Raw genomic sequence first — 27,996 nt, forward strand, 5'->3', positions numbered from 1 at the left:
ATCTGTTGATAGTCAGTCCCTATGATCCCCTTCAGAATGTCATTAAATTCAGCTTATTCTCCAGGTCTCCTTGCAGCCAGTGCAGAACTTTCCTTTGCCTTACAGAGTCCAAGCAGATCTGCTGATACACATGACATTTTTCAAGTAACTGATTTTGCTGGAGAAAATCTAAATGGAGACATAAAAGAAAAATAATTTAGAAAAAAATCCTTTGAGCTGTATAGTGTACATGATCATTCTGCTTAACAAGCTACAGAAGCAATAGGGTTTATGGCACAAGGCATTTACCTTACAATGTACCCAGTTTTAATGCATTTATTACTTTGCCTTTACATAAATATTAAAGAATCATTTTGCACAAAAAGAGGCTTTGCCACAGTCCATAGCATTGATAAGCTTCTGTAACATATATAGTGAATAAAGTACCCCCTCTTGTAAAATATAAGGATATTATAAGTTACCGAGGAGTTTCATGACCATATAAAAGGACGAGGCCGAAGGCCGAGTGTTTTTATACAGGTCATGGAACTCCGATGTAACTTCTAATATCCTCATATTTTACAACTGGGGGTACTTTATTTATTATAATACACAAATTTTAGTGAGTCATGTGACAGAAATGACATCAGAACTCACCGTTTATAACTGATGACATCACTACTCACCGTTTATAAGGATATAATTTACAAGATATTCATGGCTTTTGTGTATTATAGGGGGTTATTTATCAGAATCAGAATTTATCTCATTATTTTCTGAAAATTACACCAACCAAATCCACACAGAATCAATACATTTGCCCGAAAAATTCCAGTTAGAGGAAAAAACTCAAAATGGTACGAATATTTCTGATTTTATGCCAGAAAAATATGTTTTTTTAGGATTTTTGCCCAAAAAACAAGGAAATCTTTGGATTATTGCACAAAACCCAGCGCAGATCAGGATATCTTCCGGACTTCTCCCATTGATTTATATACAACCTCGGCAGATCTGAGATGCCGGATTTTCAGTTTCAAACTTTTTCCATCCACTGGGTTTAATAAATTACTAAAAAAATTGGATTCTATATAAAAAAAAACTGATTTTTTCAAGTTTTTGGCATACTTACTTTAAGAAACAACCCCTATATGGTATTCTGTCTACGTTTCTGTGGATGGGCATCCATGAGCACTTTAATTGTTGTATGATACACACAGAATGCTACTGGCACCCAGGCTGTGGGACATATTCTCTAAGTCACCCGTAAAGCTACAGCTACATTGAAAGTTAGGTTAAATAATGTGACCCTCCTAAACAGTCTACAAGCTGATCCAAAGCAGCCATGGATAACTGGAAACGCATCTGATGTACAGTAGTTAAACTACAACTTAGCAAAGGGTATTGGTGGGTGTTGTGACTCTGGAGAGATTCTGGTTCCCCACCCTTGTATAGAAGAGAAGAAGGACCACTCACACCTTTTGAGAAGATAGGAATAAATTGGTTGCGCACAATGTTCATCTTTCTGTGATTTCTTCTCAATTTTTTGTTTCTCCTTTGTCATTTTATCTGAAATGGGGAAATAGCAAATATCAATTGCCAACAGTGAAAGACTGGCCAAAAGGGAAAAAAATGGAGCTTTTAAAGTGATACAGGTATGAGATTTGTTATCCAGAAATAAGTAATCCAGAAATCTCCAAATTATGGAAGGCCATCTCCCATAGGGTCCATTTGACTCAATGAATTTTAATTTTTTAAAAATGATTTCCTTTTTCTCTGTAATAATAAAACAGTACATTGTAGTTGATCCTTACTAAGATATAACTAATCCTTATTGGAGGCCAAACAATCGTACTGGGTTTATATTTGGATGATTTTTCTGTAGACTTTAAGGTATGAAGATCCAAATTATGGGAAGATCTTTTATCTGGAAAACCCCAGGTCCTTTGCTTTCAGGATAACAGGTCTCATACATGTACGAAATCACTTTCTATGAAAATCAATGGGTTCAGTATTACTTAAAAATACTGGACCTCAATCTTCTTTTTGTAATAAAGTGTCCAAAACTCATCACCAACCCAGTGGTATTTGCCACATCCCATCACGTGTCAGGTCACACTGGAGCTGGAGGTGGCACAATCCTTAGAGCAGTGATCCCCAACCAGTGGTTAGTGTAGAACATGTTGCTCTCCAACCCGTTGGATGTTGCTCCCAGTGGCCTCAAAGCAGCTGCTTATTTTTCAATTCCATGCATGGAGGCAAGTTTTAGTTGCATAAAAACAAAGTTTATGTCCGATCAGTGCCTACCGTGGGGTGCCAGTTCACATAGGGCTACCAAATGGTTAATCACAGCTAGGGATGCACCGAATACAGGAATCGGTTCGGGATTCGGCCTTTTTTAGCAGGATTCGGCCGAATCCTTCTGCCCAGCCGAACCAAATCCGAATTTGCATATGCAAATTAGGGGCGGAGAGGGAAATCGCGTGACTTTTTGTTACAAAACAAGGAAGTAAATTTTTTTCCCCATTCCTACCCTAATTAGCATATGCAAATTAGGGTTCGGATTCGGTTCGGTATTCGGCCGAATCTTTTGCAAAGTATTCCGCCGAATCTTTTGCGAAGGATTCGGGGGTTCGGCCGAATCCAAAATAGTGGATTCGGTGCATCCCTAATCACAGCCCTTATTTGCCCCCCTCTAAACTTTTTCCATGCTTGTGTTGCTCCCAATCTCTTTTTACATTGAAATGTGGCTAATGGGTAAAACAGGTTGGGGGCTGTTGCCTTAGAGTAAAGTGTTTAGTTGTACCCAGGCCTAAGGAATAAGGAAGCAGGAATGCTCCTGTTCTCTCTCTCTTCTAATCATGACAAGGTACCACTGGGTTGGGGTTGGCTAGAGTACCCCAGGCAATTTTAGTCACTAGTGGTGTGCACAACGTGTGATTTTGTGTTTCCTATTCCTTTAAATATAATTTAATTAGGGATGCACCGAATCCAGGACTCGTGGATTCTGCCTTTTTCAGCAGGATTCGGATTCGGCCAAATCCTTCTGCCAGGCCGAACCGAATACAAACCCCTAAAACATTTTTCCCCTTCCCACCGAAAGTTTGGATTCGGTTTGGTATTCGGCCGAATCTTTCACGAAGGATTCGGGGGTTCGGCCGAATCCAAAATAATGGATTCGGTGCATCCCTAAATTTAATATATTAAAAAAAACCTTTCACTATTTTCAGCTGATGCTTTTTCCAGCATCAAACTCATCCAGGATCTGTTCAATAGTTTAGTTATAGCGTTGCAGTAGCTTCTCCACGCTGTTCCTGCTCATGTACATGCTCTCCACTGCCGCTTCCACCAGCCGTTCCTTTTATTAATAATAATCCAATAAACACATTTCCTGCACTAATAAGGCACAAAGGTTACAAAGAAAATTCACTTTAAACTGCGGCAAGGAAAACAAATTGAATTTCGTTTCTTTCCAAAGTGCAAAAGCACCATCTGGCCAGTGTTCCACCTACAGAGGGACGGAAGCTTCACATAAAATGGGACAGTGCAGAGAGGAGATGTTAAGTACTGGCACACGGAATGGAATCAGTCGGACATGGAGGCAGCTGAACAGATAATTAGGCAGAATGGTGGTGTAGAACATATTTTTACAGAGGCACATTTGTTGCCTACCTACAGCATAACGAAAATGTGTGACTCAAGGTCAGAAATGCAGTTTATTAGTAAAGATAACTGGCAAAATAAAGGAATAACTCAAAGGGAATGCAACAATACCCATCCCTTTGTATAGATTTTTGTCTTGCAGTCGCAAATAACAAATTGATGCAAAAATATACAGCTGCACATATATTTAAAATGTAGAACAGGTATGGGATCCGTTATCCGGAAATTCCAGAAAGCTCCAAATTACAGAAAGACCGTCTCCCATATACTCCATTTTATCCAAATAATCCGAATATTGAAAAATTATTTCCTTTTTCTCAGTAATAATAAAACAGTAGCTTGTACTTGATCCAAACTAATTAATCCTTATTGGAAGCAAAACCAGCCTATTGGGTTTATTTAATGTTTACATAATTTTCTAGTAGACTTAAGGTATGAAGATTCAAATTACGGAAAGTTCCATTATCCAGAATACCCCAGGTCCATTCCTTATTTTGGACTAACCATACACCCTGTTAATATACTGGTGCATCTAACCATGTAATGTCAAACCTGGGAAAATATTAGTGTTCATGTACAAGCACAATGTGCAAATTCTAGCACTAGGTATTTAGCCTACAATGCAGTGTTTTTTCATCATGCTTTTTCGTAGTTTCTTTCTAGTTTTCAAGATATTAGATGTTTTTGCACGGTTAGTATAATGAATCTGAAACAAGAGTGCCACCTGCTGTTCATTTTAGCGGACTGAACATTGTCAGACAATAAACGGAAATATAAGTCTGCTGATGTTGCTCTGCTCGGAAAATGACGTTTGTGAGCCGAGAAGAACCATCTGATGTTTCTCTGGTCGGTTCTGAGCAGAGCAACATCTCAAGACGTTCGTTTTCCAGTTCTGATTTGAGATGGGAAATTATTGCATGTTCTATAGTTAGGGTTGGCACCTTTTAATAAAATGCGGGTGGTGGGGGCGGGAGCAAATGGGCGGGGTGGGGCGTAAAAGGGACGGGTCGTGATATAAAGGGGCGGAGCCAGAATGTGCGATTGTCCAGAGGCCAGCAAAAAAGGTACATTTTGAGCGGGTTGGGGGTGGGCCAAGGGCTTTTGTTAGGAGTATTACTAATTTATTGGCAGCTACATTGCCGGTCAATTTCTAATACCAGCCACGGTCTTGGCAGGTGTTTTATCAGCTAGGCCGGTAAAATACCGGCCGGGTGGCAACCCTATCTATAGTACAGGTATCCAGAAACCCATTATCCAGAAAGCTCTGAGTTACAAAAAGGCCATCTCCCATAGGCTCCATTTTAAAGGATAAGTAAACCTTTAAAATAAGTGAAAGTAAAATTGATGAGGGGACTATTCTAAGCACTTTTGCAATATACATTCATTATTTATTTCTTTTTAATTCCAAGATATTAAGGGATACATGTACTGTTAATATGAATGAATTGTGTTACAACAGCGCCACCTGCTGGTCAGTTTCCCCACCAGTCTGACCAGCAAGTAGTCAAAGAAGTTGTCAGGAGAAAGAAAGAGACTGCTCAGATGTTCTTCTGCTTAGGAAAGATTTGAGAAAGGTTTCTAATTTTATTCCTAAGCAGAAGAACATCAGAGCAGCCTCTTTCTTTCTCCTGACAACTTCTTCCTTGACTACTTGCTGGTCAGACTGGTTCGAAAATGACCAGCAGGTGGCGCTGTTGTAATAAAATTCATTCATATTAACAGTACATGCATCCTTTAATATCTCTGAATTAAAAATAAATAAATAATGAATGTAAATTGCAAAAGTGCTTAGAATAACCCCCTCATCAATTTTACATTCACTTATTTTAAAGGTTTACTTATCCTTTAAGCATATCAATTTTTTTTTTTAAATGATTACCTTTTTCTCTGTAATAATAAAACAGTACCTTGTACTTGATACAAACTAAGATATAATTAATCCTTATTGGAAGCCAAACCATGATTTACATGATTTTCTTGTAGATTTAAGGTATGAAGATCCAAATTACGGAAAGATCCATTATCTGGAAAACCCTAGGTCCAGAGCATTCTGGATAACAGGTCACATACCTATACAATAATATAGTATAGCATTAGAAAATCCCTTTTCGATCCTGGGTAACAATGTGAATGTGCTGCATTACCATTTTGTTTTGCATTTCCCACTGTTCCTCGCCCTGACAATGAGACTTTGGGGCAAATTCACTAAGATTCGTAGTTTTGCCAGCGCTCCGCAAATTGACTAAAATCCGAAGTTGCGCACAGGGGTAGCGTAAGATTGCGAAGTTGCGCTAGCGTTGATTCGCTAAGTGAAGCGAAGTTACGCTAGCAAAGGCTAATTTACATACGGCGCCAAATTCAAATTTCAATGGAGGAATATGTATCAGCACTACAAATGGCTAGAAAACCTTCAAAACATCAAATAAAAATTTTATTTTGCCCTACACATGTGCCCACTGTATAGGTAAGTTACCATGAGTCAGGAAATGTAGGGGGGAAGGAGGGGAGCCCCAAAAAATGTTTCGATCTTTTTCAGCCTATCACCCATAATGTAGAAAACACGCCAGCATTTTTTGGACTTAGAAAAAATTTTGACTTTTTTTGAAGCAATCCCTATCTACTCTATTGCGCTTCGCCTGGTCTGAGGTGGCGAAGGAAGTCTAGCGTAAAAGGTAGCGTTCAGTACACTGCGCGCGTTAGTGAATTTGCGTAGTTACGTCCGTAGCGAAAATTCGCCAGAAGTAACACTAGCGAATCTACGCCAGCGTTCATTAGTGAATTTGCGAAGTAACGAAAATGCCAAACGCTAGCGAATTAACGCTAGCGCTCGGCGTTTCGGCGCTTAGTGAATTTGCCCCTTTGAGTGTTCCAGGGACCAGTGCTCTTTTAGTTCTTGCAGAACAATTTTCTTCCTTGACATTCACATCTGGGTGAGGGTGGCCATGGTGATGTTCTGAAGGGCTAACGGGCGCAGAGCACATCGCAGGAACAAATCGTGCCTCTGAGCTGATGCTCTGCTGGATCTGTACAGAAAAATCATAATAATTCAGCTAGTAACAGTCAATCATATTGTTCTAGTATCCGTTTTTTTTGTATATTGTTAAGTGAATAAAACACAAAAGGGATAATGTATCATGGAAACTGCTGCAACTGGGACTTTGCAGAGCAATCTTTTAGTTGCATGCATACTGCAGCTCCTCAAGATGCCCAACTGCTGTGAGCATGTACATTGCCTGTACTGTACGTGACACATACATGCTGAAATGCTACATGAGCCCATATTGCTTGCAACAGATAGATAGCAGCAGGTGTGGCACCCCTAATTATATTGGAAATAAATCTCACAGCTTAGAGGGAACAGTCCCCGCAGAGTTTTCACTGCTGCTTGGATCCCCTAAAGTCAGCTCTGAGTACTATCAGCACAGCCATGCAAATCCTCCACTATACAAACTGCTGGGATCTCTCCATCCTTCTCTCTTGTGTTGCTTCTCTTTAAAATGCAGTACGTGCTGACATGGATGGAACCAATGCTTACTTGCTTTTTTTATCATTTTATTCCAATAAATGTTGTTTGCTTATTGGAATGTCACCTAAGAATATATAAATGTTAGAAAGCCCATTTGTATTTGCACTTATAATATGATCAGTTATTTGCATAGCATTGCATTATTAATAGAAGCAAATGCATTTTTCAGGCAACACATCTTGTTACATAATTCCGGAAATCAGTTCACAACCTACCAATGTATATAGATGATTCTCACTATTGTACACTGCTGTGAAATATGTTGGCTCTTTAAAAATACCTAATGATGATTAATAATTGTAACAATTCTGCCCTGATTACCATTTTGTGAATAGTTAATTTTTTGACTGTGGTCCCAGGGTCCAATACTGCAGCACTAAGCACTTCTATGATCAACATGTGACATACTGGATACATGAGATGTAAAACCAATTTCAATAGCCCTTACATCAGTTAGGGTTCCTGACTCACTAGTTGGCTTTAAGAGAACATGGCCACTAGGTTCAATTCACAATGGTTTTCCTTCCTATTACAAAATCCAAAATCCCTTTTTCATTGGATACAATATCATCCAGTAGCACTTTGCCTCATAACTCTTATTTCATGTTTGTGATAAAAATGAACACATGATACAATAGTACCTTCCTAAGGACACATTGTAGTCAAGCACATGACCCTACACTTTCTATAATGTGCAATGCATAGCCCCATTACTACCTTGAGTTTGCTATTACTGCCTGCTAACCTAACAACTTCTTTTACAGGGAAAATTCAGCGGAGTCTGATTGATTGCAACATCTGAGCTGACTTGATTGTTCATTCAAGAAGTAAGGCACTTTCTTCTATTTGTAGACATGGCTGTTTTACATCTTAAAGGAGATCTATCAGTCTCATTCTTCTCACATTTAAGCCTACCTCTATGGAAGGTAACCTTAAGATCAACATGGGGCTCCTTGAGCCAAACTGTCAGTCGGTAGTGATCAGTGAAGCTTAGGTTGGAGCTTTAATCTTGGTTTGCTTTCCTCCAGAGCTCAAATGGAGATTGCAAATTCTACAGAGCAAGTGTGTCAGTCTACATTTTTGGATTGTGATGACGCTTGCTTGTCCCTTGGTGGAGCTGCTCTTGGGTTCTCCTGTTTGGCTGGCCTTACACTGTTGTGAGAGGTCCTGTTCTATTGCTTATCTGTTCTAAGTTCCACTTCTAATGGACAGAATACATCTAGAATCTATTGAAAACTCACTCTTTAAAAACCTGGTGGTTTCCAAGCACTACAGGGCTCCTCCCAATGGGACACAACAGTATTTCAAATCCAAGTTCCATAATGCAGCTTAAAGCTGGCCATAGATGCAAAAATCCGATTGTTCGAATCCTCGAACGATCGGACTTCCCCATCTCCCGACCTGCCATTAACCATTCCGATCAAATAAAGTAGTAAAATAACAGATCAGACAATGTTCTGCCCCTGACAGCAATCGTACGAAAGTTATGTCCGACCAAAGCTAGTGACAGTCTCCCACTGAAAAACGTACGATTGGCAATACACGCAGAGATATTATCGGCAGCCGTCAGAAATATTATAACCTGTCCGATCGACCAGACGACCGATCTCCGCTGGACGAAAAATGTTGGGACTCTCCACACACGGTCCGAAAATCATACAAATCCTCGATTCGTACGATCAGATCTTCGCGTCTATGGCCAGCTTAAGGTGGTTAACAGCAAAAAGAGCCATTTCAGGGTTTCTAAAGCATAGTCTTAGGGCAATTCCAAGCACTTTGCTAACCACATTTTTAAATAGGCCAAACAGGTATGCCCAAACCACCCTATGATGCTCATCCCATTGCTTCACAAATAAAACAACAGGAGCATTTTTAAAACAGCCACCTCTGTTATTTGCTTCTCAAATTGGTAAATCAGAAGAGACCTGAAATTTTGGAGTGAGATAAGGGGCTCCTCTTGAAGAAAACAAATGTAAAATAAAAATAAAAAACTGGGAAGGTATAACACCATGCATTATTATTCTTCCTCATTTTATGTTTGTATTAAAATATTCCTTTAACTGTATTTCCAAATGTGCATACAGATAAAAAAGAAGAAAAAGAATCTTGAACTTGGTGTAAAAAACGCTGCCACTGCATAAAGGATGGATTTCTATGTTTTTGCAGGAAATAGTCTGAACATAAGAGGTTGGGGCACATTGAGATAAAGGGAATTGCCAAAGGCTGGAGGGGGAACTGAACCGGTCCCAGCAGCTTAGCCAATTACACCACTCCCTCATCTCATCTACCGCATATAATTGCTACACTCAAAGACTGACAACACTAATTATGTTTCTAGCAGTTCATATTAATTAGCTACAGTAAAGTGCCAAGTGATTCTGCTTTTCCTGCTTAGAAACACCTGCCATTTTGGTTATGACGAATATTTGCGTCTGCTAGTTCGCTGGGATATTAAACTGAGAACAAATTGCCCCTGGAGAAATAGAAATGAGCGGATAAATTATCTGAGAAAACGTCATTCTGGAAGTTAGCGGTGGCTTTAATATATTGTGTTGGCAAACTTCCCTTGAGACTGGCAATAGAGCTATTCTCTGCAAATTAAACACTGCCTGCTTCACAGACACATGGAAGGGACTTAGTGGTTATTATTGTCATTATCATCAAGTATTTATCAATTATCAACTTGTTCCACGCTGCTGCACAACTGTACTAATTACTCTTTATATACTGTCAAGTTAGACAAAGCACAAGTAAAAACAAACAGGGAACGTGCCTTAATCTAGTTATTAACCTAAGAACCTGCTTGACTGGCAACTCTACAAAATATGGTGATTGGCTACATCGCAAGGAAGATGACCACACATAAGCCACACAATGCAGTCCTTGCCTAATGGGATTTTTAGACCTTGTCCAATTCTACGCAAGAGAAGGGATGGACAGTAGTGATGTGTGAGTTGAAAAAACTTGACCTGCATCCGAACCTGTCCGCACCCAAGCCTGCCCACACCACCCTTCTGCCCTCTATTTAAAGACCTAGGTGACCTGGGCTGACCCGCACATCACTAATGGACAGGCATGGTTTTGCCTCATGGGGAAACTTCAGGTGAATTCAGAAAGCCGAAGCGATCCAATTGCCATCCCACCGTCAACTTACATTCTAGCCAGCGGGAAGGCATTTAGGGGAGATTAGTCACCCAAAGAAGAGGCGATTTGATGCTGGGCAACTAATCTCCCCAGTAGCCACATCTGCCACCACCCTTAGAACAGCACTCAATAGTAAAATCCAGGTCCCACTGCGACACATTCAGTTACATTGAGTAGGAGAAACAACAGCCTGCCAGAAAGCAGTTCCATCCTAAAGTGCTGGCTCTTTCTGAAATCACATGACCAGGCAAAATGACCTGACATGGCCGACTACACTCCAATATTACAACTAAAAAAATACACTTGCTGGTTCAGGAATTTAATTTTATATTGTAGAGTGAATTATTTGCAGTGTAATCAGTGTAATTTAGAAATGAAAACTACATCATAAAAATCATGACAGAATCCCTTTAAGGCTGAGATAAAAAAAAACGGCATAGCCCTATCTGATGTATCTAGCTCCCGTACACTTAATGGGAGAACAAGAAAATTCTTGTGACAACCTCCTGGTAGCAATGACTAAAGTCCGTATACACAATCTGAACTGGTGTGCTCTTTGGCCACTCGGGCCATGGGTCGTATTGACAAAAAGCATACAAGGGGCCACACACAATATGGAATCCTTACTATTATTGCAATGAGGGGCATTTGAAGAGCAGCTGAAGCTCCTCTTCAGGTCTCCATCTTCAAAACATTTTGTTCTGTATGATATTTGTGATACCTGCAGCAGATCAATGAATAACTCAACTACTCGAACTGTGTTTTGGAATAAACAATGACTCAATAAACAGTCACATAATTGTTATGAAATCACGTTTCCTTAATAAACCTAAATTTGGGACTTTCCCATGTTTACACTGCATACAATGCAATTCGGTGATTAAAGGGGAAAATTTCTATCACCCACATTCTGGAAAGAAATATTCAATCAAACAATACTACACCTGTGATTCAACCTTTGTAATTTATTTACTTAAGTGTCCGTGTGGTTTGCTTTACGTGGGGGAAACAACACAAAAGATTAAAGATAGGATATCCAAACATAAGTCAACCATACGAAAGGGACTAACCACATTGCCTGTTCCCGCACACTTTAAACAGGCAGGGCACTCAGTGAGTCAACTGAGGTTTCAGGTGATCGATTCGGCTGAGCAACCTAGGAGAGGAGGGAATAGATTAATGTTACTGCATAAACTTGAAATGCAATGGATCCATAGATTAGATACGGTCTGGCCCAGGGGTTTAAATAAAGATTATACTCCAGCTATGTTTATATACCAGTAGGAGAACAGACATTGTGAAATAGATCTTACTGTTATTGATTTAGAATATACAAATATATTGAGAACTGTCAATTGAAGTAAAACATATGTATGCCTTTTTTCTCAAGGTTATTGAATAAAGAATAGATATCAGAACATTCTGAGTGCTGAAACCACCTTCTGCACAAAGTAAGCAGTCACAGAATGAAACACAGAATACAATGTGCATATAAGGTAAAGTTCAAGCATCTCAGATCCTCTGAATGTAATGATATTGTTTTTATACTTTATTTCTCTTTTTAAAGCAATTGCTTTTTATCACTGGAGATGGTTACAAATTTACAGGGACACTGATGAAAAGAAACTTTATAACCTTTTTGGACATTATCACAGATATGGACACTATGAGGTTTTTGATATATTAAATATGTGATTTTAAGTGGATATAATTATATTATAAATTTATTGTGATAATTGTTATACAATTAGGGATCACTAATGAACACGGATGTTTCCGCCCACTTTTTTCAAGGTTCCCCCACCCATTTTTACCCTATTTAACACGGAACAGTAAGTGATTTCACAGGCTTGAGAAAGGGTCCTGCGAGGCCCGAAACGTTGCCACATGTCTGCTCGTATTTGAGCCAAATAAAGTACACCTTTATATTTACACAAATTATAGTGTGCTGCAGTATATTGGATTTCTACAATTGAAGTTTGGATCCGTGGCAGGCGTGATCGAATACTGCTAGAAGCACCTGATCCGAAAGGAAAATTGTCTGAGGTGAGCACTCCAATTTTGTGTGGACATAATTGTTATGAATGACTATTTATTGCTGCTACAAATCAGTATTGTTAATGACAGCAAGGCCTTGAGACCCTTTGTGTTGATGCACCACACCTGTTACTCCTGTAATATGGTTCCTTGAAAGACTTTAATCTTTGTCTTCCTCTTGGCCTCCACTTTCTCCAGCTCTGAGGACAGATTTTGCCGCAGTTCCAGCTTTAAACTTTCACAGTCTTGCAGACTCAAGTTGGTCATTTCGGGAAGAGTCTGAAGAAACAGGGATTTCACCAGTTTTTCAAAGTTTTGAGAGGCACCAGTATATTATTCCTTGAAGAGAAAAGTAAATGAATAGTGTGTCAGTACAAGGAAGAAGCATTGAGGTGCATAGCAGTCATAGTATTCAGCAAAATAACCTTTTAAATTGCTATTTCTCTGGACTGCTCCCACTGGCACCTTGAAACCCATTGTTAAAAACCAATTCTCACAACATTCTCATTAAAGCAACAAATAAAAACGGGACTTTTTTTTGCCAAACTCTGTCCTATCCAAACCAGAGCATGCCCTTCTGGTAGGCTGGTCCTTGTTTCTGTCACATTCAGCTGATTCAAATTGACATTGGATTGACAAAGGAATGTTGCTATCAGTGTTGGACTGGGATGCCAGGGGGGCCCACCAGAAAACCTTACACCTTGGGTCCACTTTCCAAACTACTATTCTTCCTCTCCACACTCAACCTCTTTTTTCTCTCAATTCTACTAGTCTTTTATGTCTACTCATTATTACATTTTTTCCCAGAAGGATATAAGGAATGACCATGAAATTTTATAAATGGTTAGAAGCAAGAGGGCCCACTGACACCTGGGCCCACCGGGAGTTTTCCTGGTATCCCAATGTGCCAGTCCAACACTGGTTGCTATTGTCTTGCACTGGACTCCATGTCATAAGAAACTGATGGATAGAGGGCCAGTGTTAGGGGAGTTGGGAATTTTCTTTGAAGTATGTTGTAGAATGGCTAATTTGGTAACTTTAAAATAGTTCTTTATGTTTTCTTTTTTTTTTATAGTTTTTGAATTATTTGCCTACTTCCTCTCTCTTCCAAATGGGGGTCGCTGACCCCATCAAAAAACAAATTCTCTGTAAGACTACAAATGCATTACTACTTTTTAGTATTCGTCTTTCTATTCAGGCCCTCTCCAATTCATATTCCAGTTTCTCATTCAAACCACTGCATGGTTGCTAGGGTAATTTGGACCCTACAAATTGGAGAGCTGCTGAATAATAAACAAAATAGCCACATGTAATAGAAAATTAAGACCAATTGCAAATTGTCTCAGAATATCACTCTCTGCATCATACTAAAAGTTGATTTACTGGTAAACAATCTCTTTAATGCAGGTCGGCAGAGGCCTCTATCACTGCTAGTGATGAGAGAATAACATTAAGGGGCAGATTTACAAAGCTCGAGTGAAGGATTCGAATTAAAAAAACTTCGAATTTCGAAGTGTTTTTATGGCTACTTCGACCATCGAATGGTCTACTTCGACCTTCGACTACTACTTCGACTTCGAATCGAACGATTCGAACTAAAAATCGTTCGACTATTCGACCATTCGATAATCGAAGTACTGTCTCTTTAAGAAAAACTTCGACCCCCTACTTCGGCAGCTAAAAGCTACCGAAGTCAATGTTAGCCTATGGGGAAGGTCCCCATAGGCTTGCCAGCGTTTTTTTGATCGAACGAATAATCCTTCGATCGTTCGATCGTAGGATTAGCGCTAAATCGTTCGACTTCGATATTCGAAGTCGAACGATTTTAGTTCCTAGTCGAATATCGAGGGTTAATTAACCCTCGATATTCGACCCTTAGTAAATCTGCCCCTAAATGGCCACAGTCATGCACTTCTCTGCAAGCTGGAAATGGAATCTGTTGGACTTGGCTCCTTTGCATTCTTCTGCAATATTTTGTGCTGTGCGATTAAACCTGAATCATTGAAAAAGACAATCACTGCTGCTTTACAAGGCAAGATGCGGAATATATCTAGGCTATTGCAGCACAATGTTACCTTGCAGAGATCAGCAACTGAATCCAAGGCTTTACAGTCTTCTTCATCTTCCAAGTCACAGGAGAGCTTGTGGTGCTCCTTCAGCAGCTTATGGTACTCCTAGATAAGCCAAAGAGATGCGTCCCAGCCATTGCTGGACAATGTATTGGAATGACTGGGGGATTGGCAGCTGTGCTCTCAATCTCAGCAGGGCACCCCCGCTCCAGGTGTAGGAAATGAAGTCAATTAACAAGAGTGAGTTGATAAAGGGCTCTTGGACCGAAACATGTTGTGTGCTATAAAGAGCACCTAGCAGCAAGTTCTGCCTCTTCGTTTGCTTTTCTCTCAGCTCTCTTGTTAATTGGCGTCCCAGCTATTAGTCATGGGACAGTGCAAATCAGTTCTTAGATATATGGAATCCAAGTATTTTAAGTCTTGGGCTTTTCAGCTACTAATTTTACAACTCCCAGCATGCCAAGACTTTTAGGATTTCCCTCCTGTATCAATCCACCCTATACTGCTCTCAAAATCCTGCTTTTTGATTGGAGAAAAATGTGGTTGTCAAAATGCCTTGAAGTTGCTCCATTAGCCTAATAGAGAAATAAAGTTTGGCAAAAACTGGAGGGCCACAGTGATAGCAAACAGTATCTTTATAAAGCTATCTTGATCTGTGGATCCTTGGGCCTTACTGACAAAATCCAGTCACTCCTCCTTCTGTGTTCTCTTAAGGTTAAGTCACAAGAATTCTCTTTTTGTCCCATTAAAGGGCATGTAAAGTCTAAAATAGAATAAGGCTAGAAATGCTGTATTTTGTATACTAAATATAAACATTAACTTACTGCACCACAAGCCTAATCAAACAAATAATTTATGCTTTCAAAGTTGGCTACAGGGGGTCACCATCTTGTAACTTTGTTAAACATCTTTGCAAGACTAAGACTGTGCACATGCTCAGTGTGGTCTGGGCTGCTTAGGGATCGTCATAAACAAAGCTGCTTGAGTTCTGCATGGCTGGGAAGTAAGGCGGGGGCTCCCCCTGCTGTTCATAAGTATGATTGCTTCCCTGCTCAGCAGTTAGGGACCATCTGACAATTCCTATCCACAGCAGTAAATGAAGGGAGAATTTCACTGCATGCAGTCAGGTTTCTTATAAATTAACGAAAGTAAAAATGGGATTTTTTTGCCTTTACATGCCCTTTAAGAATTTCTATGAGTTTGAATTGGTGCATCAACAGTTTAGATACCAGACTTTTTGTTTGCTGAATGCACTCTGCCAAAAGAATAGCAAAAGGGGACTAAGGGTAAAAGTAACAATAGCCAAAATCTCAGTGTATTTTAAACAAGTTTCAGCTTTGCATTTATATAAGCACGTATTAGCAGGAGCTTCAATTAATTCATCCTTATTGGAGGCAAAACTAGCCTATTGGGTTTATTTAATGTTTAAATTATTTCTTATTAGACTTAAGGTATGAAGATCCAAATTACAGAAAGATCCATTATCCAGAAATCCCCAGATCACAAGTGTTCTGGATAACAGGTCCCATACCTGTATAACTTTATCTGTGTACTTTATCTATGATTAAACATGAGAATTCTTAGTAAACACAGATCTAGATGCAGATGTTGCTACTGGAAAAGGATCTTAGCTGAGATCCGCAACATGGCCTTTTAATGAAAATAACAGCTAATTTGAAGCAAATGAATGTTCTTGTATATACAGTGAGCTGTGGCCTCATACTTTTGTTATTTATCAGAAAATAACTGAGAGATGAACCAGACTTGATAAAGTGAGTATATTTTCCCTTTAAGGTCAATAACAGTGAAGCTATTGTGAAACCCTGGATCTGAGAGGCTTAAGCCTTTGTCAGAATAAATAACCATATAGCCATGGCCTGGAAAGGAATATATATTAAGAAGCACCCCTGGGGAGAGAACCGTCAGATTAAGGTAGTGAACCATAACAAAATCTCAAAGAAACCCCAGGTGGCAATTTATGTCCTGCTAGAAAATGCCAAGAGAAGGAAAGAAATTAATGAATGCTAAGGAACATGTACTGTATATTCTCTGAACTATTGTGCATTTATGAAAAGCCAGTTGCACTGACATCCTTATAAATACTCTGAAAATAAATGATACACTATGGGGCCCATTCGCTAAGTTCGAGTGAAGGAATAGAAGAAAAAATACTTCGAATTTCGAAGTGTTTTTTTGGCTACTTCGACCATCGACTACGACTTCGAATCAACGATTCGAACTAAAAATCGTTAGACTATTCGACCATTCGATAGTCGAAGTACTGTCTTTTTAAGAAAAAACTTCGACCCCTAGTTCGCCACCTAAAAGCTACCGAAGTCAATGTTAGCCTATGGGGAAGGTCCCCATAGGCTTGGCTATCTTTTTTTGGTCGAAAGATAATCATTTGATTGATGGATTAAAATCCTTCGAATCGTTAGATTCGAAGGATTTAATTGTTCGATCAAACGATTATTCCTTCGATCGTTCGATCAAACTATTTGCGCAAAATCCTTCGACTTCGATATTCGAAGTTAAAGGATTTTACTTCCCCAGTCGAATATCGAGGGCTAATTAACCCTCGATATTCGACCCTTAATACATCTGCCCCTATATGTTTTACTTTTCATTTGCTAAATTCTGTGCAGCACCCCTAGATTTTTGTCTCTACTTAAAGCTCAATCCAACATTGTTCAGCTTACGTTAATGTGCTCCAGATCACTCCTCTTCCCCCAGCTTCCTCATGTCTTTCAGTTTGCAAATGCATTATCTGATCACTATAACATTTATTAGCTTATTCCCAGATCCTGAAGCTTGATCCTGGATTCCCTAGTTCACTCTAGTAGCGTACAGCTCACTCCAACATCTCCAGCTCACTCTTGTGTACACAACATTTACAAACTCCAGCTAATTCGTATATGCTCTCTATCTTCAGGCTCACCCCATACAGTATTTCCTGCTTTCAACCTGTCTTTTAGTTCACACCTACATCTCCTAGCTAATTATCAGATTTTAAAGGTTGTTTATAGATTCCCTAGTTTGCTCAAACATCAAGCAACTTGCTTCAATATCTACCAGTTCACTCTTATGTGCTCTACCATGTTCCAGATTATAGCAACATCTGTTTCACCCCTATACTGTGTCAGCCAGGTCCCTACTGTCTTTCAGTCTACTCGTGTGTTTTCAGCTCACCTATATACTCTATACTTTCTTACTCATTCCAAGATACTAAAACTTGCTCCTACATTCCCTAGTTCACTTGCAGGTTACTCGCTTACTCCTAACAGTATTATGCAGTATTGTAGAGAGATTCTACCACTCACCCAACTAAGATCATCAAGGCTACATTTACTTAGGTCAAACCACTCACCTGTTCTATATCTGAAAAGATGCTCATGTTTATGGCCAGCTTTAGACTGTAAGCTCCACTAACACTAGGACTAATGTATATAATGTATAATATATGTTCTGAATACTAAAGAACAATATCTCTACTAACTGGGATGGTAATATTGAGTGAATAACTTGCCTTGCTTATTTTGGGTCTGTCCATAAATTATTAAAAGCCAGGTTCCCACTAGTGCGATTAGCCGCCAACGAATAAATTTGCGAAACGGGAGCAAAAATTCGCTGGCGTCAAAAAAAATTGTCGCTGGCATCGAAAACGTCAAAAGCATCAAAAACGGGCGCCAACGTCGGGAAAAAACGAGGCAGACGTCAAAAACAAGACGCCGGCGCCGTTTTGCGAATTTTTCCCCGTTTCGCTAATTTTGCAGGAGATTCGCTAATTTTTCTGCGAACCGGCGCAAATTCGCCCATCACTAGTTCCCACCCATTTTAGGATATAATTAGTGAAGGCAAAACCAATCAAGGTATAAAAAACACCTAATTATTATATTTATTCTCATGCATTTATAAAGTACCAGCGCATTCCACAGCATTGTACAATAAATGGGTATATAACTGAGCATACAGTTTTATTACAAAATAGGCAATAACTTATACAAGAGTTAAAGCAGTGGCGTTACTATAGAGGAAGCAGACCCAACAGTCGCAGTGGGGCCGGGGGAAAAGGGGGTCTTTCTCTATGGCCTAAAAGAACCCCCTTCTCCAGCCACTCTATTACCTGTGGTAGGAAAGGAGAGCACGTCGGCACGGGCCAGATAGTGGGTGGAGTCTGTGTATGGAGTGGGTGGGGTTTGGGTAGGGAGTGGGCGTAACCTTGGCAGGAAGTTGGCGGAGGCAGGAAGTGGGCAGAGGCAGGAAGTGGGCAGGAGGATGGTGTTCAGGTGCACTGGGTCCCTCTAAAGATTTTTTTGCAGGGGGGCCTGACGCACTCTAGTTACGCTACTAAGTTAAAGAGGGTCTGGCCCGAAAGAGCTTAAAATCTAAAAGTGGAAGGGGTTGAGATGCAAGGTGTGATAGCTTTCCTGTTGTGATACTTTGCCCAATGCATGACCTTTTTTCATTGTAGTCTGTGAATACTATAATCTCAATGGAGGAAATAATACAGTAGCTCCTACATATATATATATATATATGTATATATATAAAAAATTAATTTTGCAGGAAAAAAATGCTCCCTATGTAGAGTACCTAACATTATAAAGACAATACATTTAAAGGGGTAAACTGGCGGTCCAAATATCAGCCTATGTATTGAGCAGAACAGTATGGTTATAACAATCCACAAAGTGAACAATAGAGGGACATTGTGAGGCTGAACACTCAGCAGTGCATTAAACATCTGCCAGCGAGATGTCGACCAAACCAAGCTCAGTCACTGCACTATATGTCTGCAAGCGAAACCCCTCCAACACTACAATAAATCTGTGCCTTATTCATTACTTAAATAAAGATCACATTCTTCCTTTCATATAATATCCTTGTCTCCAGTACAGAAGCGGATTATTCAATGGAGAGTTTACGCGAGAGTCTTTATCCTTTGGTTGGAATAAAAAAAAAAAAGAAATTCTGCCAATGATGAAATTAAATTTTCACTATGGATTCTGCGAATACGACACAGTGACATGTTTTAGACGCACACACCTAGATAATAACATTATCTCCACTGGCTCCTGCTGTTTCTTGTACAAGCAACCGGGATTGAGTTCATCCAATTCAGATTTAAATGAATGGCAGTGGCATTTACAATCCTTCTTACGCCCTAATTCTGTTTCGCGTGCATTGGATGTCAGGTGGGGGGTTTCATCTGGATCACTGGTTATTGAGTTCTGAATCCCGAAAGCTTATGGATGAAATTGTTCTCACCAATGTCCGTCATTTCATGTGGAAATAAAATACAAAGCAGATATAAGGAAATGTTGCCCATGAATAGCCTGGCTGTTAGTAGACCTGATAGGATATGTAATGCCTCGTCTACTCCAAGAATGAAACAGTAATAAAATAATCTGTGAATGTGTCATTCCCCTGAAATGATTCAACATTTCAGCATTGTGCACAGGCTATTAGGCTAAGGGCAATGTCTTTCATGCTTGCTGAGCAAAGTATTTGGAATTCCATACAACCCAAGGAATTAGGAAAATAGCCAACTATATACTCTTTACTGCAGTAATTAAAGGAGAAGGAAAGCTACGGAGGCATTTTATTGCCAATAGATTAGCTGTAATAGTGCAAGCTAGAATGCTATATTTATTTTGTAGAATGTTTTACCATACCTGATTAAAAAGCTCTGGAAGCTGTTTGTTTAGCATAGCAGCTGCCATATTAGCTTGGTGTGACATCACTTCCTGCCTGAGTCGCTCCTTGCTCGCTCATAGCTATGGGCTCAGATTACAGCAGAGAAGGGGAGGGGGGAAGAGGAGCAAACTGAGCATGCTCACGCCCAGGGCAAGGAGGCAGAAGCCCATGTGTACACAATAGAAGGAAAGAAATGCTGTGTTTCTTTTGACAGAGGACTACTTTAAACAGGGTCGGACTGGGGGGGCCCTGGGCCCACCGGGACTGCTGTCCAGGTCCCCCACCAGATCCACTATAATGGTGGCGCGGTTGTCCCAACGGAACGGTTCTCTCAACGGAGCGGTTCTCCCAACGGAGCTGTTCTCATGCGGCTCTCTTGTGGCGTCAGCCCGCACGCGCAGCCATAGCCGTGCCAGCGTACATGCGCAGCAGGATCCGCACAGCGTGCATGCGCGAAGTGCGCTGTTCGGCTCCGCATATTGATTTTTTTTTACGAAGGTCCAGGAGATTGGCAGAGGGGTCTGGCCCAGCGGGGGCCCACCGGGTTTTTTCCCAGTCTCTCGCTGGGCCAGACCGACCCTGACTTTAAAGGGTTTACTGTTGTATTTAGGTGGACCTTTGTGATAAGGTTTACTTAGTTTTAACCTTTCCTTTTCCTTTAAAACATATGTTTTGGGCTTGCAGTTTTATTAATACAAAATGCTTACTAGGAAATAAATACAATAACGGTGCATCCATAAATAACACATTCCTCGCCCCTGTGCTACCTACCCTTCCTGCTGTCTCAGCCTATCAAACTGGGTTGCTGTTTGGCCAGAATTTACCAGACCAGTTGGTAAAACGGTAAAAAATGTCAAAGTTATTGCTAGGAAGGCCGATATTCCTTCTCCGGAAACCCTAACTGCAGTAAACAGAAACAAACAAAATATGGCGCAATTTCTGATGTTTTACAGTCAGGTGGATAAATATAGCCGCAGATGGGTGGCAAAAATTTACTATCATGGAAAGGGTCTACATAAATTCACCCTCAAAGTAATGCTGCTTTGAGTCCTCTGTCAAAAGAAACACAGCATTTGTTTCCTTCTATTGTGTACTCATGGGCTTCTGTATCCGACTTCCTGTTTTCAGCTTAATCCTCCAGGGCTTGGGCTTGAGCATGCTCAGTTTGCTCCTCTCCCTCTCCTGCTCCCTTCTCCCTCCTCCCCTTCCTGTTGTAATCTGAGCACAGAGCTATGAGAAGCAGAGAGTGACTCAGGCGGGAAGTGATGCCACATTAAGCTAATATGGCAGCTGCTATCCTAAAAAGAAAGAGCTTCTAGAGCTGTTTACTCAGGGATGGTAAAGCATTATACAGAATAAATATAGCATTCTAGTTTGCACTATTGTGGCAAATCTATTGCTAATAAACTGTCCCAGTAGCATTCCATCTCCTTTAACTCTATTTTAACGGCTGGGTTACAAATAATGTTGTGAGTACTGTATACAGGTCCAGAACACTATAATATCTGAACTTTAACAGATGACCCCTCCGTAGAGTAGGAGACCCAAAGGGTTGATCTCAGCTACTTCTCTAGAAGTTCCCAATTTGTAGGAGGTAGGTGCCCTTTGGGAGGGAGGTTTCCCAATCAGCAAAGAATTTGTAAATGAATGCCTTTCCCTAGTTCATATAAGGCAAGGGAACACAAGGCTCATCCACTTTGGTCTCTGCTTAGTACAAATTACTGGAAGTCCGGAGCATCTGGTCCCAAAGTCAGTCTGTGAATTCTAAGGAGACAAGGAATCTTAGAGAAGTCAGGGACCCCATGAATAAAGTACAGGCAGTGGTAGTCAGCTCTGCCATAGCACATTCCTGGTAGACTGAGAGTTAAATAGGCTCCATGTGTGAATGCTCTTATATATGCACGGATAGTGGAACTAGCTTTTTAGATATCTTCAGCTTGTATTTAACATCATTGTTTAATGTGTAGGAAAGAATACTCTGATGCTTTTATAGAGCCTGCATAATGAGATGTGACACAGTGCAGTCGGCTGAAAGCTCACGCTCTAAAGCACAGAGCCGTGCCATTGTGACGAATCAGATGTACGATTAGCACTGATCACTTGCGAGCAGCAAACAAAAGCGCCCCTGTACTGTAACATAGTAACATAGTAAGTAAGGTTGAAAAAAAGACACATGTCCATCAAGTTCAACCTTTTTTTTTTTTTAATCTGCCTAACTGCCAGTGGAAGGCAAAAAAAACCCATCTGAAGCCTCTCCAATTTGCCTCAGAGGGGAAAAAATTCCTTCCTGACTCCAAAATGGCAATGGGACCAGTCCCTGGATCAACTTGTACTTTGAGCTATTTCCCATAACCCTGTATTCGCTCACTTGCTAAACACCATCCAACCCCTTCTTAAAGCTATCTAATGTATCAGCCTGTACCACTGATTCAGGGAGACAATTCCACATCTTCACAGCTCTCACTGTAACAAACCCCTTCCCAATATTTAGGCAGAACCTCTTTTCTTCTAATCGGAATGGGTGACCTCGTGTCAACTGGAAAGACCTACTGGTAAATAAAGCATTAGAGAGATTATTATATGATCCCCTTATATATTTATACATAGTCATCATATCACCCCTTAAGCGCCTCTTCTCCAGCGTGAACATCCCCAATTTGGCCAGTCTTTCCTCATAGCTAAGATTTTCCATACCTTTTACCAGCTTAGTTGCCCTTCACTGTACCCTCTCTAATACAATAATGTCCTGTTTGAGTGATGGAGACCAAAACTGTACGGCATATTCTAGATGGGGCCTTACAAGTGCTCTATAAAGTGGAACAATGACCCCCTCCTTCCATGACTCTCTGCCCCTTTTAATACAGCTCAAGACCTTATTTGCCCTTGATGCTGCCGACTGGCATTGCTTGCTACAGACAAGTTTATCATCTACAAGGACTCCAAGGTCCTTTTCCAGAATGGATTTGCCAAGTGCAGTCCCAATGAATACTCAAGACTTTTTGTTTTTGGTTTTTACTCAGCATTAAAGGGATACTGTCATGGGAAAACATGTTTTTTTCCAAAACGCATCAGTTAATAGTGCTGCTCCAGCAGAATTCTGCACTGAAATCCGTTTCTCAAAAGAGCAAACAGATTTTTTTATATTCAATTTTGAAGTCTGACATGGGGCTAGACATATTGTCAGTTTCCCAGCTGCCCCAGTCATGTGACTTGTGCCTGCACTTTAGGATTGAACTACTTTCTGGCAGGCTGTTATTTCTCCTAGGTAATATTACTGAATCTGTCTTGGCTTTTTTTGGGACTTAGAATTTTTTTTAACTTTTTTGGAAGCAATCCCTATCTACTCTATTGCACTTCGCCTGGTCTGAGGTGGTGAAGGAAGTCTGGTGTAAAAGGTAGTGTTCAAAAAAATGCGCGCGTCAGTGAATTTGCGTAGTTACGTCTGTTGTGCAAATTCACCAGGCGTAAGGATGCGAAGTAACACTAGCGAATTTACGCCAGCGTCCGTTAGTGAATCAGCGAATTAACGAAAATGCGCTACTCTAGCGAATTAACACTAGCGTTAGGCGCTTAGTCCTTTAGTGAATTTGCCCCATTGTATTTACTTATCTGACACTCCAGGCTGGTGCTCTTATCAGCAGAAACTGCACTGGCCTGGGGTTCGTCCAGCAAACACCACGGAGCCATCATTTCCGGCTTCTTCTAACAGCTCATTGGTTGAGCATGTGCAGTAGAATGAAAAGCCAAACTTTAATGAAAAAGCCGGCTATTGTATTCTACTGCACATGTGTCTGCCTGGGAAATGTAAAAAATGAAGAAGATGATGGCTCCATCACTGGTAGAATTCCAGGCTGGGGCAGTTTTCTGCTGATAGGAGCACCGGCCCGGGATGTCAGGTAAGTAACAACAACCACTTGGGGTGCCTAACTTTTAGCACCCCCAAGTATAAATGACTATTCTTCTCCTTTAAATAAAAACAGCATACTTTTATAAATAGTGCCTTTAGTGCATTTAAAATTAATGATGTCCTTTTCTGGGATGGATGGCATTCATTGTATAGGCAACATTGTAACTTAGGGGCCGATTCACTAACTTCGAGTGAAGGATTCGAAGTAAAAAAACTTCGAATTTCGAAGTGTTTTTCGGGCTACTTCGACCATCGACTACGAGTACGACTTTGAATCGAACGATTCGAACTAAAAATCGTTCGACTATTCGACCATTCGATAGTCGAAGTACTGTCTCTTTAAAAAGAACTTCGACCCTCTAGTTCACCATCTAAAACCTACCGAACTCAATGTTAGCCTATGGGGAAGGTCCCCATAGGCTTTCCTAAGTTTTTTTGATCGAATGATATTCCTTCGATCGTTGGATTAACGATTTAATCGTTCGATCGAAGGAATAATCCTTTGATCGTTCGATCGTACTATCTGCGCTAAATCCTTCGACTTTGATATTCGAAGTCGAAGGATTTTAATTCCCAGTCGAATATCGAGGGTTAATTAACCCTCGATATTCGACCCTTAGTGAATCGGCCCCTTAGTGTGTTTTGAATCATTTGATAGTTGTGCCCTATAAACAATTTGCAGTATATGCAAGAATGGTGCTCAGTCAAGTGGACAAAGACAAGAAGTCCATTGCACACATCCCATTACAAATATAATAAAGACATCGGGACATTTTGTGCATTAAGCTGCTACTACCTCAAAAGGACCTCGTGTCTTTGTCTGTATGAATGTTGTGGTCAGTCTCATTGCATTCCTGCCTTATGGTTTCAAATTTAGTGGTGAGCACAACTTTCCCTTGTTTGCTCAGTCATGTAGATCTCATTACGGGGATTTTCATTATCCACACAGTCAGGGTTTCTCTTCTGTATGGATTTAAATTATGGATTTCCTACACTAATGCAGAAATAATTGGCTAATTTATTGACTTGGGCAAATAGAAAAAAAAAGTCATAGGGGGTTATCATAATTGAAATAAATCAAATATATTTGATTGCCACATTGAAGTTTGGTGTGTTTCCCTTGGGATCAATATAAAAACGTTCTTAAAAACGGTTAATTACATTTGAAGGTCTTTATTTTCTCACAGACTAGCGTGTTTAGATATTTAAGTTCACTTTATAGCCTTTGGCAAAGCCGGGGGAATAGGTTTTTCTCATCAGACTGAATCTGACCACTTGGAGGACACTGTGGGCAGTGTAAACCCATTAATCCTCAATTAAGCGACCTGTAAATAAAACACAGGCCCCTATCGGCTAGGAAGACCATTCCCAAAATGGGAAAAGCAAATGCAACACTTAGGGGCCGATTCATCAATAGTCGAATATCGAGGGTTAGTTAACCCTCGATATTCGACTGGGAACTAAAATCGTTCGACTTCGAATATCGAAGTCGAACGATTTTGCGCAAATCCTGCAATCGATCGATCGAAGGATTTGAATCCAACGATCAAAGGAAAATCCTTCGAACAAAAAATCACAGGCAAGCCGATGGGGACCTTCCCCATAGGCTAACATTGACTTCGGTAGGTTTTATCTACCGAAGTAGGTGGTCGAAGTATTTTTTAAAGAGACAGTACTTCGATTATCGAATGGTTGAATGGTCGAACGATTTTTACTTCGAATCGTTCGAATTCGAACGAATTTAACCAATTCGATGGTCGAAGTACCCAAAAAATACTTCGAAATTCGAAGTTTTTTACATTCGAATTCTTCACTCGAATTTTGTAAATCTGCCCCTTACTTGTGAACAGAATATACAAGTGTAAAGTAAAGGTATGAGCACTTCAGGGAGATGCTTAATTTCAAAAGGTATCAGACAGCATTATTTTCTTTTTTTCGTATAGAGGATATTGCTGCACAAGGACAATATATTATAGGCCATAAGCCAGCAGGTGAAAGGTGGCACTACACGTGACAAAACTATCTTTCAATTGCAAAAAAGATCTATATATTAGGCCCCATGCTTAAAGGATCAATATTTGAGCAGCCAATGTATTTAATGATACATCTTTAGATATATCCCCATTAAAATATTAAGATCTAAAATATAAATATCTTGCTTTGTACAGTCAAGTCTTATCTGTTTTTATACAAATAAAGTGCCTCAGCTGAATGATTCTCCCTAGACAAAGGTGGCCAATTCTACGCAACTTTTCAATTGATCTTTATTTTTAATGGATTTTTTTAATTATTTGAATTGTTTTTCTGACTTTTTTTTTCAAATAGGGATTACTGACCCCAGCAGCCAAAAAAACTATTGTTCTGTGAGTCTAACTTTATTGCTATTGTAAATTTTGTTATATATATTATATATATTATTATATATTATATTGTTATATATTTTTTTCTATTCATGTCCTCTTCTATTCATATTCCAGTCTCATATCTAAACCACTCCCTGGTTGCGTTGGTAATTTGAACTCTAGCAACCAGCTAACTGAAATTCCACAATGAATAATTGCTGAGCAGTAAAATAATTAAAGAAAACGCATATTATAAAAAAAAGAATTGAATGTTGTCCTAGAATATTACTTTATGCATCATGCTAAAAGTTTATGCAAAGGCGAACAACCCCTTTAAGTGGTCATTAATAGCTGGAACCCTTCTACATGCCATCGTCAAGAAAAGCAATATGGCAGTTCCCATTTGTGCATACTGATAGAGCAATGAAACCTGTACACACAAAAACCTTTCTCCTTATTTTTTAATACATAGAAAAATAAAGCCCATATGTAGAAAAGTCAATCTTGTCAGTTTGAAATCAAATTTGGAGAAATGGGTCACATGGAGACTGATACAGCGTCACTGAATAATTCTACTTCTACTTTGATCAAACCTGGCACCTGTCTCCCATATCATTTCCTTGGGTGCCTCGATGGGGACCTGTGATAATATATTATTCTTGCTATTTCAGGCACTCTCCTTCTGTTTTCCCTTGGTTTATGTAGCCCATTTTTCACAGATTAGAATTGTATCCATGTATTTCTTGACATTGCTCCTGTTTTGATAAAGTGGCGTCGGTCTGTATAACTGACAGGACTGTTACTATAATGATCGATGAGTGCGGCTGGACTGAGAACTAGGCTAAGACTAGACTGAAAAGCAGTAAAATAACCCAGCACTCCCTGCATACAAATATGCTTTAATTATATGGTAGGAAAAGCGCTGAAATATATCACTTTTTACAGCCACGTGAGCCATCACTCCTAATGGAAGGTAGCGTTTAATCAAGGAAAATAAACACTCATTACATTAATGTAACCAGCTTTGTGTCACATCCAGTAACCCATAAAACCTGATCTGATGATTGCTTTCAATAAGTGACCTGTAAATTCTATTTTCTGGTGGGTATAATAATAAATGCTTGTAACAGAGACATAAATACATGAAACACAATGGGGCTCATTTATATAGTTTGCGCAGGTCAGATTGGTTCGCACAGTGAATATATTTGCTCTGCACATGGTTAATGTAAGAAGCGCCGGGAGATGCTTCAGCTCTCTTACCTTCCGGCGCGTCTCTTCTGTTCTGCTGCGATAGGCCCCGCGCTGACATCTACTTCTTCCATTTGACCACTTTCACCACGCCGGCGTCGTGGCGCTTGCCTCATGACGACATCAGGCGGCGCAAAATTTGAATCTTGGCGCCAAAAGATTACTTTAAATAGCCTGATCGCCATTTTGCCAGTGTCCAAGCTGGCTTCTATTACAGATCCTGCTAAAGCGTATTCATGTGATTGGCTACTCTGGTTTTGACTTCTGCCTGTTTCCTGACCTTGATTTCTGCCGCCTGCCTAGACACTTCTGCCTGATTGACTAAGATTTTGCCTAATCCTTACCTGTACCTAATTTTGAACTTGTTGCTACTTAAACGCACCC

At 40.0% G+C, this 27,996-nt stretch overlaps 1 pseudogene; it reads right to left on the minus strand.

Annotated features, from left to right (window-relative positions):
* Positions 1 to 27,797, minus strand: LOC108704171 (annotated as a pseudogene).
* Positions 27,798 to 27,996: the final 199 nt, after the last annotated feature.

The sequence above is a fragment of the Xenopus laevis genome, chromosome 1S (genome assembly GCF_017654675.1).
Source record: "Xenopus laevis strain J_2021 chromosome 1S, Xenopus_laevis_v10.1, whole genome shotgun sequence".
In the NCBI taxonomy this organism is placed as follows: domain Eukaryota; kingdom Metazoa; phylum Chordata; class Amphibia; order Anura; family Pipidae; genus Xenopus; species Xenopus laevis.